This window comes from Motacilla alba, chromosome Z (assembly GCF_015832195.1).
Source record: "Motacilla alba alba isolate MOTALB_02 chromosome Z, Motacilla_alba_V1.0_pri, whole genome shotgun sequence".
Lineage (NCBI taxonomy): Eukaryota > Metazoa > Chordata > Aves > Passeriformes > Motacillidae > Motacilla > Motacilla alba.
In genome coordinates, this window is record NC_052046.1 from 23,957,320 (window position 1) to 23,963,319 (window position 6,000).

The 6,000-nt window shown below is 42.4% G+C and overlaps 1 protein-coding gene across 1 annotated transcript in view; it reads right to left on the reverse strand.

Moving 5' to 3' along the window:
• Nucleotides 1-5,721, reverse strand: part of SV2C (synaptic vesicle glycoprotein 2C) — a 115,249-nt gene extending 109,528 nt beyond the window's left edge. The window contains exon 1 of the mRNA XM_038124931.1: nucleotides 5,302-5,721. The gene's annotated coding sequence lies outside the window, so the exon portion shown is untranslated. The remainder of the gene's footprint in view (nucleotides 1-5,301) is intronic.
• Nucleotides 5,722-6,000: the final 279 nt, after the last annotated feature.

A 6,000-nucleotide genomic window follows, 5' to 3' on the forward strand; every position in this document is an offset into this window, starting at 1 on the left:
CTGAGCAATCTGTTGAAGTGCAAGATTGTGCATGATTGACTCAGTGCAAGGTCACCTGCACAATAAAGTTCTTCTTCATGTTCAGGTGGAACTTCCTGGGCATCAATGTCTGCCCATTGCCTCTTCTTCTACTGCTTGGCACTACTAGGAATAGTCTAGTTGTCCTCTTGGTACGCTCCCTTCAAATACGTGCATTCATCAATGAGTTCCGCCTCTTGTCTTGAGTTCTTGTCTCTTCTCAAGTCTGGACAGGCCTAACTCACTCAGCCTTTCTTCTATAAAAGAGATGCTACAGTCCCCTCATCAACTTTGTCACCTGCCACTGAACTCACCCTAGGAGCTCCATATCTCTCTTGTCCTGAGGGGTCCAGAACTGGACACAGCACTCCTGGGGAGACCATGCTAGGGCTGAGTAGAGGGACAGGATCACCTTCCATGACTTGCTGGCAATGCTCTTCCTAATGCATCCCAGGATACCATTGTGGCCACCAGAACATCCTGCTGGCTCATGGACAGTTCTGGTGCAAGAAGTCATTAATTTCTCAGCCTTAGGAACAGTACAGGGAACCACTATTTGTAAGGCTGCAGCAACAGCTGTGATTGCCAGATAAAAGCAAAACCTTCTATGGTTAAGGGAGGTGGGGATGGTAGAATACATTTTGCAAAGACATCTTGGGATAAGCACTGCTATGCTTACAGACAGCAAATTTTATCATCCAGCTCCATACAGAATGAAAATGGTGTTAGCTAAAGATATGGAGGCCCTGTGAGGCGCTGTGAATAAAGTCATCTCTCCATTCCAGAGTTACCATGATTAAATGGTAAAACAGTGATTAAATAATTATTTTCCATAATGCATCTCCTGAAGCTTTTTCCTACACAAACCCTCAGGTGATCATTAAAGGGGAAAAATCCTGCAGGATGCTTTAATGCTGCTACGAACAGCATGCATTGTAACACGGATTTTCCGTCAAAAATCAAGACGTGCTTGTGAGACTCGGACTTCCACTCTAGAACAAAGCCTATGAAGCCATGACCACAGAAATAACCTGCAGCGAAAGACAGAGCCAGCTACAGGGATGCTGCTTTATCTTAAAAAAAAAAAAAATCTTGCGGCTGGCAAGGAAACATGAAGCTGCCGCAGCACCATGTTTTTTATGACTCCCAGATCAATATAAAGCTATATGCCCTGTGTGCTGAAGCAGATAAATTATGTGGTAGGTGTCATTTATATTTTAATATGGTGCATCTTTAGTTCAATTAGAAATATTTGGATGGAATCTCCACCTAATCATGAAAGTCTCTGATGTTTTGTTAATGCATAGCAAGTCTTTACTGTCAGCAATCAGTCAGCAGAAATACAGACAAACAGAGGTAAGAATTCAGTCTCAAAAATTAAAGAATGCTAGTGATATCTTAGTATTATTACAGTGAATTACACTGCATTACACCTTTAAGCAATTTTTTTGTTGTGTATGCAACATTTAAACTTTTATTAGCCTCTTTGGGTGATAAAATGACTGAGAGTTGGAACCATAGAGAAGGAAGGATTGAGCTCAATGTTGGTTTTTCTCCATTTGTGGGTTTTTTTTTTAAAGAGGACAAACGCCTCAATAATAATCATGCTAAAGAAATTTACATTTGATTATATGTCATGCACACTTATTTATCTCTTGCTGATATAAAAATGGTAATTTGAAAAGAAACCTGACTTATAGATCACTGACCTGTGACATATATATTTACATGAGAATATGTACTCTGTATGTTTAGAATGTCTCTAGATGAACTGTGTAGCAATATAGGAAATCAAAGATGAATTTAAAGTGTTAGGTTATCAACCACTGCTTTATGGAAAAAGAGGCCCTACGTGTTTTGCAACAAAGATACTAGAGAATACATAACACTTAATTTAAAACTGAAGAAGTTTCCTAAGTTAAAAGGAAAATTTAACTACCTTTTTCTTTGCAATGTCAATACTTTGAGCACAATTTCAAAAATTTTTCCCTTTATATTGTTTACAAAAACTTAAAGGAGAAAAGCTGTAAATCTAGTCCTCTGAGTCATTTTACAAAGGACTCCATTCTGTTTTAATAGGAAAATGTTATGCACTACATCATATGAAAGCAGTGGCAGCAGCTGTGAGTTCCCTATCACAGGTTTGCAAACACATTTAATCTAATTGATGAGCATTGATATAAACATGCATTGATATGCATCCTGTGGTGCATAGGGGTTGCAAAGATTCAGAACAATATACAGCCCAAGTGATCTGCCTGTGATGCTGAAACAACTTTTATAATATTGAGAATGTGAAATATTTTTATTAATACTACTTTAATGAAAGAAAAAGAACCACAAACAAACAAACAAACAAACCAAACACAAAGAAAAGAGAAAGAGAAAACACAACTAACCAAAACCCAAGATAATTATATAGCTGGATGCATTCTATTTCACACTGAAACCTACAATTCAATTCACACTGATTTAACAGAATAGTCAGGACCACTGTGGATAAACTTTTATCAGTTGTGCTTTGAAACACACATTTCAAAAAGCCAATTTGATATCTGCCACTAGTTCAATTAATTTACACAAGTTTACATATCCAGGTATACATACATTCAATTACAGATTTCACATTGTCACCTGAGGTAACACCATGTTGTGTAAACATAACATTTTTTAGTATTTTTTCCTTTTTTGCAAGTATCTTTCTTGCATGTTGCTCTAAACTGAGAAAAAACCTAACACCTTTGCTATATTATTGAAAATAAAATAGATTTCTCAAATATATAACGAGAAAACATTTGGTTTGATTTCATTTGGTTAAATTTAAATCCATTTTTCCCAAAAGCAAGGACACATAATTTAACATCAAATTGCCATCAGAGTAACTCAGTATCTAGTCAGTGCTCCTGATACTCAGGGTCATTTTTATTGCAACACCACAGGAATACAGCTTTAGAGATACAGACATTAAACAAATTATTGTTTTTTCTTTTTCCTCAAGTATCAATTCAAGATGTTTGGAGGCTTGACATGAATCAATAATTTTAATTGACTGACTGTCTTTTTCTCTGTATTTGGCCTGTGCAAAGTCTTCTTCCAAATAAAAGTCCACTTGGAACTTACTGTGATTATTTTATCAAATTCTTCATTTCTTTGGAATACAGAAAAGTGATACTTCTTGCTTCCTCATTAAGGAAATGGATTAAAACCAAAACAATACAAAACAAAAAACCCAAACAAAAAACCCAAACAAACAAACAAAACCCCCAACAAAACACTAAAATAGTAAGCTATCATTCAGGGAAATTGTAGAAAATGCTTAGGTGAGAGGGAAGGAATGGGGTTTTGTTTACCATGCTGCTTTCAGTATCCAGGAAAATACTGAATAAATGAACAGTTACAGGGAAAACCAAACATTTTACAAGACAGTGAAATTGTTGTTTTCATTCCTGCGGGGAACTCAACCCATGAAAAAAATTGTAAAACTTCTATTTGGGAGGATATGCAACACAGTTAAAACAGGACCCTTTCACTTAGAAAACTTGGAGGAAAACTTCCAATAGAAATATACTATTTACAATTAATCCAATCAGAGACCTTCATTTGAGTTTTTTCCGGAAACCTTTTGTGGCTTATTGTGAATTCATCAGAAAAATCCTTCCAGTATCTCCTTGCAGCTCTACTTCCAGTTCTATCTGCAATTCCCTTGAGAAGCAGTAATTTTTGGCATAGTTTGTGCCACCTTTACAGATGAATTCAGCAGCTCCCTCTCTCTCCTAAGGCAGAAGTTCCTGTTAGCTTCCTGCACTGCAGTGCAATGCAGCCCAAGTACCAGCAGTACCAAGTGTGTTTGTCTGAGTAGGTTTCCCTTGTGTTGTACTAACCTCTGCAATCCATCCCCCTCTCCATCAGAGATACACTCAGCAGCATCCTAACCCTTTACTGAAAGGAGAGCAGGATACTATCAATCACAGAGGATCCTGGACGATCTCAGCATCTTTCGACAAGACAGCCTCCCTCCTCCCCACCTATCTTTTTATGCTTCTTCCTCATCTTTCTCTTCTCTCCTCAGCCCCCTCCCTTCTGTACAGATGTGCTGTGCCCACCCCAGCCAGGATGACTCAGCTCCCACCCTCGTCCCCTACTCACACTGCACCCACTGTGTTTTGCAGGATTAGGCCCCTAAGCCTAATCAGTGACCTACACATTCAATTACTCACATCACCCAGCCCTCCAGCCCCTTGGGTGTCCTGCCTCCACTCAGGACTTCCAGACCAGCTCCTATGCCTCTTTTAATTCCTCAGGCTCTTCTGCCCTGCAATCCTCTTTAAATTAGATGCATGTTGCCTCAAAAAGTCTCACCAGCCCATGGCTCTTCTTAACCTGAGGACTTGGACTTTACTTTTCATCACTGTGACTTCTCTGTTCTCTCCTTCCCACATATGTCAGAATCGCCTCAGGACCTAAATTCCCAAAGCCCCTTGCAAAACAGGTCTTAGTATGTTTTGGAGAACTCCTTTCCTGAAGCTGCAGAGAAGGAAAACCCTCCCTGCACCTTATGGGTCACAAAGCCAAACTATTTTCTCAGCACAGTCAATGTGAGTGACAATTCTTGAAGGAAATCTATAGTGACAAAAGCAACAGTGTTTTCAAAACCACTTAAATTGGTTATTCTCTTTGTTTTATCCTGCCCCCCCACCCCCACTTCCTTTTCTGTTGCAAGGTCTGAAATGCTGATTGTTCCTTCCTTAACAGATCTTAGAAAGTGTTCCTTAGAAAGGAACTGGTATTGACAACCTTTCTGCATCTTCGGTTTTCCTCACCATCCTTACGGCTACGACATTTGCGAACTTGTATTCCTCAAACATCTGGAGTCTGCGAACCTCGACACACCTGGTTTTTGCTCCCCTAGCGTGCAAAAGTTTCAGCTTTAATAAGCCAGATTCTAAAGCAAAGATAAGACGCTCATAGCTGCTCGGATGTGTGTAACCTGCTCTCCCTGTGCAAAGACCGAGATCTGGATAGAGCTGGAGTGAGCAGCAGCCGAGCACAGACCGCTCACGCTCACCGCGGAGATGAGAGGGAACCGCGCGCTGCCGTCTAGCGCCCGACCTGCCCCGAAGAGAGCTCTACCCCGTACCCGGCAAGCAAGACCCCTCTAAGTCCCGTGAAGAAGTTGAAGTCAAGCATAAAAAAAAAAAATTAAAAAAAAAAAAAATTAAAAAAAAAAAAAAAAAGTTGCTCTCGAGCAGTCGCGGCAGCCCGAATGCCCGGAGCATCACTTACCGGGGGGCAGGCGGCGGAGAGCCGCGGCAGCTCCCTCCGCTCCCGCTGCTGCTGGCTCCTGCTCGCTGCGTGAAGCTGCGGGGGGGAGCGAGGAGCCTCTCGGAGGAGCCGCCGAGCGTGACAGACCAGAGGAGGGGCGGACCGGAGCGGCTGTGAGGGCTTCGCGTTGCGGTGGAGCCTCTGCGGCAGCGCCGGGGAGAGAGAGGGAGCGGGCGGGAGCAGCAGGAGGCGCGGGGCGGGCGGCGGCCGCCACCATCAATAACCGGAGGCGTGGGGTGCGGGGAGGGCGATCCCCGCCGCAGGCAGCGGCCAGAGCCGGCGGAGGGGAGGCACAGAAACACCTCTCCGCCCTCGTCGCCGGCACGGCTGGGAGGCGTCAGTGGAAACAGGGCCCTTTTTTCTGCTAGAAGAGAAAAATTAAAATAGTGACGCTCACGCATTCACTTTATTGCAAGATAGTAAAGAAGACAGTGTTTTGTGAGCGGTGAGGGAGGAGAGAGCATATGAAACTGCTTGTTTCAATACAGGTTGCAACAGGCCCGATGATCATCCAGAGATAACTGCATCCCTCTTCTTTACTCTCTTCCCAGAGTGCGAGCAGTGAACACTTTGCAGCGACAGTGCGAAACTGCCTGTGCTCCACACGCAAAGACTGAGTGACGATCAGTGCTGGTGCAGGAAGAGCCACAAGCAATATAT